Raw genomic sequence first — 15,289 nt, 5'->3', positions numbered from 1 at the left:
GAGCTAGAAATATCTTGGAGGAAATAAGACTCTGAGAATTTGCAGAAGCTGGACAAGAGCATTGGAGCTCCTGCAGGATGTGATAAAGGGCCCCAAAGCACAGTCTATATAACATACAAAGCAAAGGAGGGAAGGGTAGATAAGGGGACCCTCACCAATGGAATGACAGCCTCCAGGCTTTCCTGTGAGCCCCTGGGGAAGGAGCTGATCGAATGTCCAGTGCTCTGAGACTCCCTTACCTCACCTGCTGGTGGTCAGCCTTGGGGTGGTGCTAGGAGGTGAATCTTCAGCCTAAAACCTGCCCTCCTGGAGGAATTGCTCTGAAAGCAATAGTTCTAAAACTTGAGCAAGCATCAGCATCATCTGAAGACATTGTTAAAACCAGATTTCTGGACCCCAGCCCCAGAGTTTCCAATTCAGTAAGTCTGGGGTGGGGCCCAGGAATTTGTCTCTCTAAAGAGTTCCCAGGAGGTACAGAGGGAGCTGGTTCAGGGACCACACCTGGAGAACCACCACCTGAGGCGAAGCCTGGGAGAGGGACTTCAGAAGCCCAAGAATCCTATCATCTAGATTTTACCCAGCATTACCACAAGCCCTGATCACCCCTCACCCTCAGCCCAGGCAGCGGACCAAGAGGACGAAAACAAAAAGTGCAGTGTGAGAGGCTACAGTGGCTCCGGCGAAGCTGGAGTTTTGCCTCACCAGGGTCCTCGTGTGTGGCAGGCAGTTGCACTCCTGCGAGCCCGCGGCTCACTGAGGGCCAGGTCTGTCTGCCTCCACAGCCTCTCCACCACTCTCCCTCCGAGGCTGTCTAGCCCCTCCTCCCCCACCCTCTGCTGTAGGGAAAGTCCTCACCCACATCGGTGTTATATTAACTGACAGCAAGCAGGAGCTCTGGCGTGTACGCATGTGGAGTATGAAGGGGACAGGAGGGACACTGGGTGTTAGTAGGTCCCTGTGCCTCTGCCCCTGTTTACTCCAAAGTCCCCGTGCTGCAAGCCCCAATATGGAAAGCTCTGAACACTGAGTGTGTGACCTCCTTCTCTGCCTGTTCTCTCAGAGAGGCTGTGGCCAGGCCCCACTCTCTTCCCCATGGTCACCCTGAGAGCCCTATCTATAGGCGCTCTGCTTCGTCTACCTCCCACATCCCTCTCCTCACCCCTCAGACCTCACCTGCCCCTGGGGCAAAAACCAGGTGAGTGTGGCTGTCTGTGGAGGAGGAAATGGAGATGGCATGGCCGGGGCCGTGGGCCCTGCAGCATGCGCTCTCTGGGGCACACAGGCCTGCTGGGTCTGCCGCACGTTTCACTAGAGACCTCTGGACTTACTTCAGACTCACGGCAGCTCTTCCCTGGGTCTCTGGCCCGCTCTGCGGATTTCAAACTTGCCAGCCACACAATTGTGTGAACGAGTACCTTAAAATAAATATCTCCCTGCCTACACACATCCTGTTGTTCTGTTTCTCTGGAGAGCCTCGGCGTATACAGTGTGGCTGTCCCAGATAAAGCCCTTCACTCGCCAGACCCGTCCACATTCCCTGTCAGCGTTTATTGAATCAGTGCAATTTGGCATGCATAGCATTAGACTTTGTCTTCTTAGAAGCATGAAGCAAAGCAGGAGCCATATTTGGGGCTGTGAATAAACCCCAAACCACCAGTCTGTCTCCCCTACTGAAAACAAATTGAGCAAAGACTGAGCATGATACGGTTGACAAAGGGCCCCCAAGAGAAAGAAGTCTTCCGTGTCATGTGAGGTGAAGTCCTTCTGCCGCTTGCTGCTCCTCCAAGAGGCCACCGCTGCTCAGAAAAAGCATCTCATGGAAATCCTGGTCTGATCAGCACAGGCAAAGCCCACCTGCTAGAGAGCTGGCACAGGACTGTCATAGGGGCCTTGTCACTGCCTCAACCACAAGCCTCAAGCCCTGGCACCCTTGGGGGCAGGAGAGTGACATCAGAGTGCTTCAAATGTACAGGAGATTGGTGTGATCTCCCAGGCTAGCACATAGACATCATGGGCAGGCAAAATCGGACTCTGGCATCAAGTCCTGTGTTCTGGCTTCTGCTCCTCATGGCATGAGCTGTGGAATCTGAGAAGTGCCTCTGCACAGTGCCAGTCCTCATCTGAAAAATGTGCTGCTGAGAAATACCAAGAGATGGCCTGAAAGAGATGCAGGTCACAGAGGGCTCTGTAATGGGCAGGCATCCCCTCCCCAGAGGCCGTCTCAGAGCTGGGACACAGGACTGGAGGAGAACACATGTGAGCAGAGCCATGGAGGACAGGAGCACCAGTGGGGATGGAAGGGCTGCTTGGAGAAGGCCAGGCAGGAAGCAAGCTGGAAGCAGACATGCAGCAAACAGGCCAAGGCAGGTCGCCGGGGGCCGTGGGACCCAAAGACATGAAAAATTGCCTGGTGAGCTTGGAACAGAGCAGTCATCGTCCCCCTAAGCCACTTACCAGACCACCTGGGAGGCCATGCTCCCCAACATGGTGGCTTACTTCTGGGTGGGCGCCATGTGTTGGGTACAAGGTCTAAGGTAGTTACAGTGTATCCCCAGGTGAGGCCAGGGTCCAGGAAGCTGAGACCCCAAAAATTCTGTGATGCCTAGAGACGTGGGTGGCTCATAGAATACCACAAAGCAGGTCAGGAAAGGAGCTGGGAGCCCCTCTAGTCTCTACTGCTTCATGGCAGGCCCTGCTGTTCAGAGACCAGACATTGGCTTCTAGGTTACCTGTGAGCTGGGTGAGACCTGAGTGTTCCAGGCCCACCCACAAGTGGCTCCATGCACCTAGGAGTGGGCCTATTAGCCTGGGCTGCATGGCAACCTCTGGCCTTAACTTGCTGGTAAGTAACACCACCACCTGGAAGCTAGTCCCTCTGGCAGGCTTGGCCCCTCCTGAGCTTCAAGGCCAGACCAACCCAGAGCAGCATCACACGGATCGAATTCAAATCCCAGTTCCACCTCTTCCTAACCTGTAACCTTAGCAATTCAGGCTCCCTCAACCTCAATATCTCTAGCTGTAAAACGTGGACAATATCATCCTTGCAACATTGCAGAAAGAATCAAGCAAGCCAACATACGTGAGAGGGTGAACAGTGCACACTAGAGGCCCAGAGTGCCCACTGCATGGCCTCTCCTGCATTCTGCACTTTGCTGCCTTGAAGCTCTTAAAATCTGCACTCACCCAGGGAGACTGAGCCCACATGACTTTTAAGCATGCTTTGGGGCCCCCACCCGTCTTTGGGGTTCAGCTGCCCCAGTCCCAGCCTAGACCCTTCTTTTTTGCCTGCGTCACCTCCCCCTGGGCCAGCTGCTGAGTCTATGCAATCTTGGGTTTCCTCACAAGCTGGTTTGTTGGATTTCATGACAAGGCCTTAAGAGCAGCTAAACAGAGCTGCAGGTGAGTATTTGGCCACCGTGAGGACGTAATGTGGAGACAAGAGCAGGAGGGCTGCCCCTAAGGCTGAGCCTGCACTGGGGGAGGCCACATCAGGGCCATGCGAAGTCAGGGGTGGCCTTGCAGACAGCAGGTGGGAGAGCAAGGAGTGGGCCACTTGGGAGGTGCCCTGCAGGTCCTGCACGGCCAGCGCCTCCTTAAGAGAGTGCCAGGAGAAGGCGCAACTGCTGGACTCATGGACGATTAATCACCTTGGTGCTGCCCCAGCCACCACCAGTTAGCAAGTGTCCCCATTTCCCACTTGGGCCAAGGGCTGAGTGTGTCTGTAGGCAGAGAATGGCAGGACCCAGAGCCCTCCACCTGGTTCAAAGGCCTCACAAGGAGATGGAAGCAACACAGGTGTTTTCCAGAAGTTCTGGGGATCCCCTGAAGACTAAGATGGAGCCTCCCATCAGCAGGAACTAGGCAGGTCAGCAAACCTTCCATGGCCCTCAAAACTTCCTGTTTCTGATTCCAGTCCATACTGGGCTCCGGCCAGCACACACCTCTATGGTTTTTGCAACAGCAACGGAATACAGGAACTCACAGCGTCCTGCAGAAGGAGCTGGTTCTGTATCTCGGTATGTGTACCTACTTCCACATTGCCGGAAATGGCCAGGGAGCAGTTCCCCTGGCTGGATCCCTGCAGTTTGGCTATGGTTGAGCTATCATGATAGGGACAAAGACGTGAGCTGGAGACAGCACAGGTTACAAGAAGCCCCAGCATCTGTGGAAAGGTGGTGAGCCTCTCCTACCTGGAAGCCAACTGGGGCTTGGTCTCCACTGAATGTTGTAAGAAAATGTTGCCTTACGTAAGAATGGCCATAGAAGAGTGACCATCTACTAATAGAGACGTCAATGTTCTCCACTCTTAGAAAACGTATAAGGTAGGCATTACTATTCCCACTGTACAGATGGGCAAAGCAAGACTCAGAAAACAAGTAATTTATCTGTCGATAAGCATCAGAATGAAGGTCAAACCCAGGTCCCCTCTTCCAGCACTCAAGGCTTGCTTCAGGCAGTGGTCAATGGTGGTGAACTATGCCACGGGGCACCTCAGGTACTAGCTGAACGCTGCAGTGTTGCAGGCAGTCCCTGGCTCAGAGTTGTTGCTGACCCCTGCCATAGAAGGTCTAAGCCAGGCCTGCTGTCTTCCCGCAGCTCACACAACAAGCTGGGAGGTCCAGAACAAGACTCTGTGGTCACATTGTTGCCCCGGGGAAAAGCAGACATCTGGGAGCCTCAAGGCTAAGGGTTCATTAGCCTTGGACAACATGGACGCCCTTGGCCAGCACTCCCTCCACAGACACCAGTACGTTCAGTGTCAGTCACTTGTCCTGCAGGCAAAGCCACCAGGGCTACTGCTCTACATGGTGTGCTCTGTGTAGTGGGTCTCTGGATTATTAAATATACAAGGAGCAGGTCACCCTCTGTCCACACCCTGGACTTCAAAGCTCAGGGGGAGCAGTGGGCCAGCAAGGAAGCAGATGCAGTGGGGCAGACACTGGGCAGGGCAGTGGTGGCTGTGGGGCAAGAGTAGGCTTGTGGCCCAGCCTGGGGAGCATGGGGAAGTCTGGGAGGGCTTCTTAGAGCACACTGTGCCAGTGGTGGATGCTGAAGAGTAAGGATGGACCCTGTAAATCAGTGGACAGGCACCCTGGGCAGTGTGAGTGTCTGGCAAATGGCACAGGTGTCCAAGAAGAAGCAGGGACAGGGGCTCAAGGGTTGAGTGAGTGCCAGGCTGATGGACACGGACACGGTGCTTGCCTTGCTGACCAGTCCTGGAAGTCACTGTGGGGCTCTCAGCAGAGAGTGACAGCACCCATCACTCGTGATTCCGCTACCAGGAGCTCACAGCCTCCCGGGAAAGAAGGCAGGAAAGGATGCTCTAGTACAACTCTTGAAATAGCCCTGGGAGCTAGACTCCAGCCCTGAGGGAGCAGAGGGATGAGCTGGTTACTGGAGGAGAAATGGGGGTGGAGGCGGCCAGGGGGTGGTAGAATAAGTGTCACAGAAGCAGGGGCTTTGGAGAGGGAGTCTGAGGGAAGTAGAAATAAGCTACCCACCAGGCAGGTTAGAGAGAAGAGGAAGGAGAAGCAAAACCACAGGAGAGGCTGGCTCAGCTAGACCTGGCTTTGTGCAACTGTGGGGGATGTGAGCAGGAACAGGGCAGAAGGCGTGGGCAGGGACTCCATCAGGACCGTCTCCAGACTGAGTAGCCCCCGTCTGATTCCTCACCCTCCAAACTCCCAGGGAAGGAAAATCGCAGGGGAACTTTGCAGGATCCTTTTATACCTCTAAGGTCATGTGCTAAGGTAAGAAAGATTTTGACATATTTCCAGATGGCTACGTTTTCTCACACAGTCATTTCGTTTCACTTATTTCATTTCAAGTGTAATTTGATCAGAATAAACACACAAAAATCACAAGTGAGTCTTTGAAGCATACCCGGAAGTATGCATGCCTGGCTCCTCAGGAATTAAGCATCTCTTAGTTCTTAGGGATCATCAGAGCACAAAAAAGTGAGGGCGCAAACCACCTAGGTCATATACACAGTGACTCGTTTTCTTGTTTCCCTGTCCTCTCCTGTGCCAGGCCAACCTGGACCCAGAAAACTCTGCTTTTAGGTTAAAGAGAAAAAGAGACACTTTCAGATGCAACTTGGCTCCTGATGCTTTTCACCTAAGTGAAGAGCAAGGAAATACACTGCTAGTCACTGGAAGTAGGGACTTCAGCCTCCAGGCTGAGTCTCTTTGCTTTTCTGTGACTCAGTTTCCCCACCTGTAACATGAAGCATTTAGAATAGACATTCCTTAAGGATCTATCTAGTGACGGTCTGCTATTCAAATTCACCCAGGTTCACAAGCTTCAAATTTCTCCTCTGAGAGCTGAATATTTGTTTAACCAGAATGAGTCTCCCACAAGCTCGCAGACTCTGAATGTGCCAGGAATAATTTTTTTAATTATTCTACATGCTGAGGAGGTGGGAAGATGGCATCTGAATAAAACAAAAAGTGGTCAGGGGACCTGAGAATGCCACCTGTGTGGGTAACACAGGTCCTCCAGGCCTGCCCTCTATGAAACTGGTAGCCCAAGGTGGGCCTGACACACAACCTCTCTGGTTCCTCATCTGTCCTCTGGCCGTACCATGGCAAGGCTATCCCTCTAGGCTCCCCTCCACCCCCCACCCACCCCAAACTGTCACACTTTCCGGCACAGCTCCAGCATGTCCCTCCCTGAGCAAACATCCTCTGCGGCTCCCATGTTCTCTGGGAACCTTCCCAAGCTTGTGGCCCAGATGACGGGACCCAACCCCTTCCTTGTCTAATTCCTCCCTGTACCCCAGTGGGTTTAGGCCTAATCCACTGACAACTCACACCCTAAACCCTCTGCCTTCACTCAGGCCACCTCCTCTGCCTGGAAAGCTCCTCCCTCAGTGCCAGGGTCCAAATCTTCCACCTTCCAGATGCAGCTCTCGGCTGCCTCCGCAACACAAGAAGCAACCTTGCCCCTCTCCAATTCCAAACTACTCCCACTACCAGGCCATCCTGCCATTAGAAGGCAGCCACCACCAGCAGGTGACAGCCCCTTTCAGTTTTCAAGGCTGCATCAAGATACGATCTCACTTAGTAATTACGGTGGGACAGTGAGCTACATGTACAAGAGAAAAGGGAAGCTTGGCAGTGAAAGTCCTCGGCTGGCACAGCCAGGCGGGCCGCACAAAGGTCTGCCTGTGTAATTCCCAAATCAGTCATTTTCCCCAGTGGCATCTGCCTATAACAACTGCAGCTCCCATCCCAACCCTCCTTTTGTCATCATTATTCATGAATATGCTCTCCTTCTCACTCTTGTATTTCCTCAATTCTAAGTCTCTATTGATTATAAAATGCCACAGTGATTTAATTAAGGCACTTTGGGAGAGGAAATCACCACATTAAATACGCACTTCAAAAATGAAATGATTTAGACACTTGAAATTGTGTGAGGAAGGAAGTGTTTCGTGGAACAAAGGTAATCTTCCAGGGGGCCAATTGTGAGGGTCCCGCCCACTGGCAGAGGCGCAGACTTACCTGGGGACACTGCCCCTCCCTCCCGACACCATCACTCCGATAAGGTAAAGGTGTCCCTGCCCACAGGCCCATAGGTGTGTGAGGCTAAAAGGAAATACAAGAACCTGTGTTCTGACAGCAGGGCAGTGCCCTGGGTTTTTCCTCCTTCGAACATCTGGACATTTACCTCCCTGATCCTCCTGGCTCTTTTGCCCACCACACTCATCGAAGGCTGAGGCCATGTGGACCTGCTGCAGGTGCACCGGACCACAGGTTTGGGTGCCTGGGTGGGCTTAGGAACCTGTGCCCTGAGCCTCACAGCACACATCCTGGGCTTCGTCACTCTCTTAATTGCCACCCTCCTCCCTCTCCTAAAGAATGGGCATTCTCAGTGCAGAGACACTGGGAACAAATAGCTGCAGAGGTGCTCAACACTGACACTGTTACAGCATCTGCCACCCTGCTGCCTTCTGCACGAAAGGCCAATCTTCCTGGATTCTGTTCACTGTTGCTCGGTGAGTCCCTGGCAGTGTGTTTCAACATTGCTAATTGCCCACATGTTTTGACCAGCCTCTACACAATTTCTTTATATTTATGTACCTTTATCTTTGACTATATCTCTCTTTCTAGTTTGTGCATATCCTTTTAAAAGCTGATATTGAGTGCTACTGAGAAATTTTCGTATTATTACGTGGAAAACACAAAAATCCACAAATATTTCTCTTTTTTTGCCTACCAATTTTCACATCCAAGTGATGGCAGCAGCAGGTAGCCACTGCCATCATGCTGGCCACTGCAGGGACGGCAAAGGGAGGAGGCAGACAGCCCCTGAACTCCAGCAGCCCGCTACCCTAGGTACTGCCATGATGAAGCCAGACTGGGTGGGGGAGCAGCATGATTAGGCAGAGGGGCTGTGAATGTGGAGCTGGTGCTAGGCTTCAGGGCCAGAGTGGGAAGTAGGAGTGGTGCCCAATTCAGGGACCCAGCCAGCAGCACAGCCATGGCACCCACCCTGCCAAGGGTGCCAGGTTCCAGGGCCTTGGGAGGAGGCTGTGCATGAGCCCCAGGGCAGTGTTTCAGGGTCTGCCGCCCTAAGTCAGGGTGACCACCAAGCCTGTCACTTCCTACGTCCAGCCTGGGGCCTCAGTCCAGCTATGCCCCAGTGGCCCCTGAGCACCTTGGCAACAGGGGGAGCTCTGGTGATGCTGCCCCTGTCCCATATTCTGGCCTAGGCCCAGTGAGGATCAGGAGCCCTTGCCTCAGGCTGTGAGGGGGGGAAGGGGCTGAAGGCCACTTGCACTGGGCTTCAGTGCCCCTTGGCATGAACAGCTGGGGTGCCATGGAAGGCAGCAGGAGGTAGACAGGCTCCTGGGTGGAAGAGGACTGGTCCCCGGTAAGGTCCCACCTTCAGGCCAGGGAAGGCCTGAAGGCTGGGGGCTTGGCTACCAGACCTACAGACCAGACTGGGGACTTGTGGTGCCTTTTTCAAACTATCCATGGCCACCCATGGCCTAATAGGCTCACACTTCCTCCCTTCTGAGGTCCATGAAAACCCTGGACTCAGCCAGATCAGGGCAGAGGATGGAAAGACAGCTGGGTGACCAGCTTCAGGGAGGAATGCCCCTCTCTGCTGAGAGCTGGGAAGATGACAGGAGGGCCAGCTGCAGAGAGCAGCTACCTTCTCCAGGGCCTCCTCCCTACTGAGTGCTGCAGACATGGGGACAACCAGCTGCAGAGAGGAGCTACCCTCTCTGCTGAGAGCAGAGCACTCATCAGGACAACCTACCTATAGAGAGAAGCTACCCACTGCGGGTCTCCTCCAAGCTGTTCTAACACTTAGGGACAATCTGCCTACAGAGAGAAGCTACCCACTGAGCTCTTCTAACACTTAGTAAAGCTCCTCTTCATCTCACTCACCCTCCACTCGTCGGCATCCCTCATTCTTCCTGGATGCAGGACCAGAACTCGGGCAAAGACACCACTGGCCACAGAGGTTTCTGGCCAGAAAAAGCAACACCTCAAAGATACCATAACACAAGTATATTTTGCTTGTAATTGATATGAAAATGACTTAACTGCATTAATCATCCATCATATCATAAACATGTTCTCTATTGCCCTTTTCCCTAAAGTGTCAGACTTAATGACAATGGAGCATCCTCTTAATGGATCACCCCCTAATAGTTGACTCTCACTCCCTAATAACTGGATGCTCAGATTATCTCCACTGCTGGCATGGGCAATGCTGACGGGAAGGATCCCTGTTGCAGCGATTTTGTTTCCTATGAATTGTCAAAAGAAGAATTTAATCATTTGGCCAAAAGGAAAGAAACACTGTCATACTCCTGCCAAACATTCCCAATTCCTCTTCTTCAGTCCTTTAGTGGTAATGTGGTCTAATGCGAGTGCACAGGCTTTAAAATCAGGTGGAACCAGGATCAAATCCCAGCTTAGCTACTCAATCTCTGAGGGCAAAGGACCTTACATCTCTGAGTCTCCATTTTCTTATCTGTAAAATGGGAATAATGAAACTTATCTCATCTTGAGGATTAAGTGAGTTTGCAAGTATAAGTGAGTGGTTTATTTAGGTAATGAATCCATTATTCTTAGCTTGTATACTTTCTTTCTCCTTGGAATTATTTTCTTCAAGTGGCTTTTGACTTCTCCAGCTTCTCATCCATCTGAAACCATGTTCCCATGAAAGCCTCTGGCCACAGAACAAGAAATGTCATTCCTCTAAAGGCTGCTGTCCAATAGAAATATTAGAAATAGAAAGCCAGGCACAATTACAGCCACATGTATACTTTCAAATTTCCTGGTAGACACATTCTTAAAAATAAAAATAAATATGTTAAATTAATGTTTAAAGTAAGTTTCATTTAACCCAATATATCCAAAATATTTTCACCATGTAATCATTATTTTTAAGTACTGAGATGTTTTATAATTCTTTGTTGTTAGTTTGTAATATCTTTGAAATCTGTTGTGTATTTCATACTCACAGTGCGTCTCAAGTATGGCTAGTGGCTTCTGTATTGGATAACAAAGGCTAGACTTTGATATTTAAGCTTTTAAGGAATGCAGATGCCTGAAAGAGGACTGTCAGCCAAGGGTTTAGGAGACGTCATCTATCTGCATTTTGATGGTTTATAGCACTTGAAGGGAGACTGCAAATGCAAGGCCCTAACTGTAAATAAAATGGATAGCAGCTCTAAGGTGTGGCTCTAGGAACTTTGAGAAACTAATTTTCCCCCTTACCCTCCTGCATAAGATATCTTCCTTCTTTATCTCAGTTGGCCAAGCTGCCTTGCTTGTCTATCATGAAGGTCACTGGGGTGGGGGTGGAGAGTGCCAAGTCTTCATTTCCCCACCTGTTGTCTAACAGGCAGCTCCACCTTTATATGACCAAACTCATATTTCTGAATCACCATCACCTTCCAAATCTGCTTCTACTGCCCTCGAGCCAGCTCAGTAGATCACAATCTCACTCTTCCTGTTGCTCTGGAGTCATCTTTAGCTTCTCTCCTTCTCCCATGCTCTATACCTAAAATGTCATCAAATCCTAGCCTCAAAAAATTATTTAGAGTCTGACCACTCTGACCACCTCTCATTATCTCTGCTATTATCACTCTGGGGCAAGCCACCACCACCTCTAGCCTGGGTTATTGCAAAAGTCTCTGAACTGGTAGTCTTACTTCTTCCTTTGGTCTCCTGCAATCTTCACATGACAGCCAATATTATTCTTGTTCAAAATGCAAGCGTGTATCAACAACAATCCAAAAATATATTTTAATGACAATTGACACAATATAAAAATATAAACCACTTAGGGATATATCTAGGCAAGATATGCACTACTGCTATAAAGAAAATAATAACATCATATTTAAATACTTGAGAGAAGACCTAACTAAATGGAGAGACGGACCACCTTGATGAATTGGAAAAGTTGCTCTCACAAAGATATCACTTTTCTCCAAATTATATTTCCAGTCAAATCTGAACATAGTGTTTTTCTGTTGAAAGTCAACTCTGAAATTTATATGAAGGAGTAAAATACCAAGAATTGTCAAGACAGAATGGAAAAAGAAAAGAATAGGGAGACTCTTGCCAGTTATCGAAATTTTTATAAACCTGTGGTTAACAATATTGTCTAGCACTGGCAAAGGGTTAAGCAAATTGACAGAATAGAGAACAGGAAAGACCCCTATGCACATGGCATCAACTCACAACAGAGCTACCATGGATCAATGACTAAAGAATGACCTATTAAGCCAGGTGCGGTGGCTCACACCTGTAACCCCGGCACTTTTGGAGGCCAAGGTGGGTGGATCACTTGAGGTCAGGAGTTCAATACCAGCCTGGCCAGCATGGTGAAACCTCATCTCTACTAAAAAATATAAAAATTAGCCAGGATTGGTGGCCTGTGCCTATAATCCCAGCTACTGGAGAGACTGGCACAGGAGAATTGCTTGAACCTGGGAGGTGGAGGATACAGCGAGCTGAGATCATGCCATTGCACTCCAGCCTGGGCAGCAGAGCAAGACTCAGTCTCAAAAAGAAAATAAAAAGAATGACCTATTAAATAAATGGAGCCAAGACTTTTGGTTATCCATGCGGGAAAAGAAAAATAAAATAAAATTTCTCCCTACCTCACACTATACAGTAAAGCCATTTCCAAGCAGACTAGAGACTTAAGTGTAAAAAGTTAACATTATGAAACTTTTTGAAAATAATTTCACAATGTTATCATGGAGAATTTCTTAGATAACACATAACAAGTATAAATCATAAAGCAACAGATGGATAAACTTGTTTGAAACTAAGAAATTCAGTCATTAGCAGAAACCACAAGGAACATAAGGAGACAAGGCACCAACCAAAGAAAAATATTTGTGATACATATAAATGACAAAAAGTGAACCCAGCATATGTATTGAATTATGTCAAATCAATAGGATAAAAGACAGATAACCCCATGGAGATATGGACAAAATATCTGAACAGGAAAAGGAACCCCAAATGACCAATAAACATATGAAAAAGATGCCCAACCTTAGTAATTTGAGCAATGCAAATTAAAAACATGCTAAGATAGCTTTTCATTTCTAACAGATTGGCAGAAATGCCATATCTGACAATAATAAATGTTGGTGAAGATGTGGAGCAAAAGAAACTTTGGTGCATTGCTGAGAGACTGAGGGATGGGTAAAATGGGGCAAAACCTTTGGAAAACAATGTGGCAACATCCAGTAAGGCTGAAGATATGTATAACCTATGACCCACCTATTCTATTTCTAGAGTATATACCCTAGAGAAATCCTTGTACACATGCCCCAGGATGCATGCACAAAAATAGTTCTAGCAGCACTGTTATAATAGAAAAAAAATAAACTCTTGAAATAATCTCAAGTGCCCAGCAGCAGTATCTCAGAAAAATATATTGAGCTATATTTATCTAATAGAATACTATACTGCAGAAAATTATTTACAGGTACATGCAACAATATGAAGGAATTTCAGAAACATGCTTTTGAACCAATTAGGCAAATCTTAGAAGAATATTTAATTCCATGTTTACAGAGTTCAAAAATTTAAATATGGAATGTAAAACTAGGGGGAAAAAAGCAAAGGAGCAACAAACCCAAAATTCTGCACAGTAGCTGCTTCTGAAGAAGGAGGGAGAAATATGGGCATGAAGAGGACTTGGAAGATGAAGCTGATCGTAAAAAAAAATCTAAGGTGTCAGCACACAGGGTTTATGTTATTTTTTGTTACTTCTATGGTATTATGCTTTTTCTAAATTTTCTTGTCTTGTCTTGTCTTTTTTAGAGATGGAGTTTTACCATCTTGTCCAGGCTGGTCTTGAACTCCTGACTGCAGAACTCCACCCGCCTTGACCTCCCAAAGTGCTGGGATTACAGGCGTGAGGCACTGCACCTGGCTGAAATTTTCTTTTCGTTCAATATTAAAAATCTTCTCAAGTTCATGGAAGAATAAACCAGATACTCAGGATGGACAGACAGGAAGGGCCTCCCTGACCTGACCCTGTTCTCTACCTCTCTGGCCAGAGCCCCCAGGCATGTCCCTCACCCCACTATGCCACATGGACTTCCACCAGGTCTCCTCCTCCAGATCCTTGTCAAGAACACTTCTCAGAAACCCACAGGGCTCAGCATCCCTCCTTCAGGTCCTCTCTCAGAAGACTGGAGCCATCCCCACCCTCCCAAGACCCCCACGCTACCTGCCACTCTCCCACCCACTGAGCACCGCAGACCCCTGTCCACTTTGACCAGAGACTGACAGGGCAGGGCCTCTCAATACCTATTTTTTAAATAATTAAATGAATGGCTGTACAGAAACTCATATTAAAATTACTGTGCTCCGTGTAAAGCATAATACATAGAACCCTTAGTTATCAGATCAGCTACCCCTCACACCATACAGAAAACTAGAACACTAATTTAAATCGGTTTAGTGTTCTAGAAGTTTCACTTCAGGGGAAGAGAAGAATCAGTCCTTACTGAGCCAGGTGGCCCTGCTTAGGCAGAAAATGCTGGTGTTTCAATGGTTTGCTGTAATAATTCAGATGAGGGAAGTGAGACCAGGGAGGCACCTACTTACCAGGACCCAGTGAGTGGCGGCAGGGCAGGGACACACCAGCTCCCTCAGTAGCCCGTTGGAAATGGCCCCGCACTCTGCACTCCTCAGAGGCCTAGCGGGGGTTGAAGGGTGAGCCTCACTCTCAACCCACTCTCTCCGCCCCCTTGACAAGTAGCACAGCCCGTGTCAGCCCTTCCCAGGGTTTCCTTTGCAACAGCACCCCGAGAAAGGCGAGCAGTGGAGTGCTGCTGACTCCCAAACCCCAGCCTTGACACACGCCCCGGCAGACCCAGGCCTGGAGTGGCCCTGACCACATGGGCCGCGCAAGCCACGCACACTTCCTGCTCCCCAGCTCACCTCCTCTCCCACATCCACAAACCCGAACCAGCCACTGGGTCACATGTGCCCCCATGCTCAGCCTCCCCAGAGGCAGCCAGCAGGCCCCACGCTGACAGGCGGGGCCCCCATGCCCACCTCTGGGCCGGCCTGGCTCGGCCAAGAGCAAGGTGGCCTACCTGGAGGGGTGGCCGTCAGCGCCTGCACACGTCAGATGGCATGGGCCCCCTCATCCCCAGCCGCAGCCCCTCAGGCACCGGGGAAGAGGACCCAGCCCCGCATCGTCAGCCTTCCGCACCGTTTCACTCTGAATCACTCGCGTTGGGTCTATGCTCATTTCCTGGAGAAAGCAGAAGTGGAGAGCCGGCAGATGCCAGACTCTGCTCGCTCTCCAGCCGACCACGGAGCTGCTGGAGTTCTAGCGGGTGACGGGTTCTACAGCAGGGCGGGTTGGGGCTGTGCACTCTCTGTGGTCAAGCGGTGCTGGGTGGGGCCAAGGACAAAATGGAAAGTACAGCCCAGCGCGAGAAGAGTAGGTCTGTGTCCCCTCTTCACTAGCCATGTGACCACTGGTGCACACCTCTCCCCTCTGGGCCGCTGACAGAATGCAAACAATGATGGTGTTTAGGCGGATCTAATTAGAGGGGCGTTTAAAGTACACCCCTGGGCATGGCATGGGCTCTGCAGCTCTGCCCCACCAAGCTCGGAGCCGCCCACTTGGATTTCTTCCTCCCCCATCCTCAGAGAGAACCCGAACCACCAATCAGGGGAGTCCTCCTGCAGGTCAACACTGAGGCAAGGATGAGGGGACACCTAAAACCAGAGAAGGAAGTCTCTGAAACTCAGGCTCCAAATTCTCATTCCTC

General features: G+C 49.9%; 1 protein-coding gene across 3 annotated transcripts in view; it reads right to left on the bottom strand.

The window, feature by feature from the left end:
• Positions 1–14,978, bottom strand: part of WDFY4 (WDFY family member 4) — a 307,995-nt gene extending 293,017 nt beyond the window's left edge. Inside the window, exons 1-2 of one of the 3 annotated variants that reach the window (XM_017504669.2) lie at positions 14,603–14,978; positions 14,109–14,199 (exon numbers count right to left, since the gene is read on the bottom strand). The gene's annotated coding sequence lies outside the window, so the exon portion shown is untranslated. The remainder of the gene's footprint in view (positions 1–14,108; positions 14,200–14,602) is intronic. The other 2 variants (XM_037729965.1, XM_037729964.1) reach the window with 2 other exon arrangements.
• Between the last annotated feature and the right edge of the window lie 311 nt (positions 14,979–15,289).

The sequence above is a fragment of the Cebus imitator genome, unplaced genomic scaffold (genome assembly GCF_001604975.1).
Source record: "Cebus imitator isolate Cc_AM_T3 unplaced genomic scaffold, Cebus_imitator-1.0 Scaffold326, whole genome shotgun sequence".
Classification (NCBI taxonomy): Eukaryota; Metazoa; Chordata; class Mammalia; order Primates; family Cebidae; genus Cebus; species Cebus imitator.
Note: the sequence above shows the minus strand (reverse complement) of the source record. Positions and strands in the feature narration are given on the sequence as shown.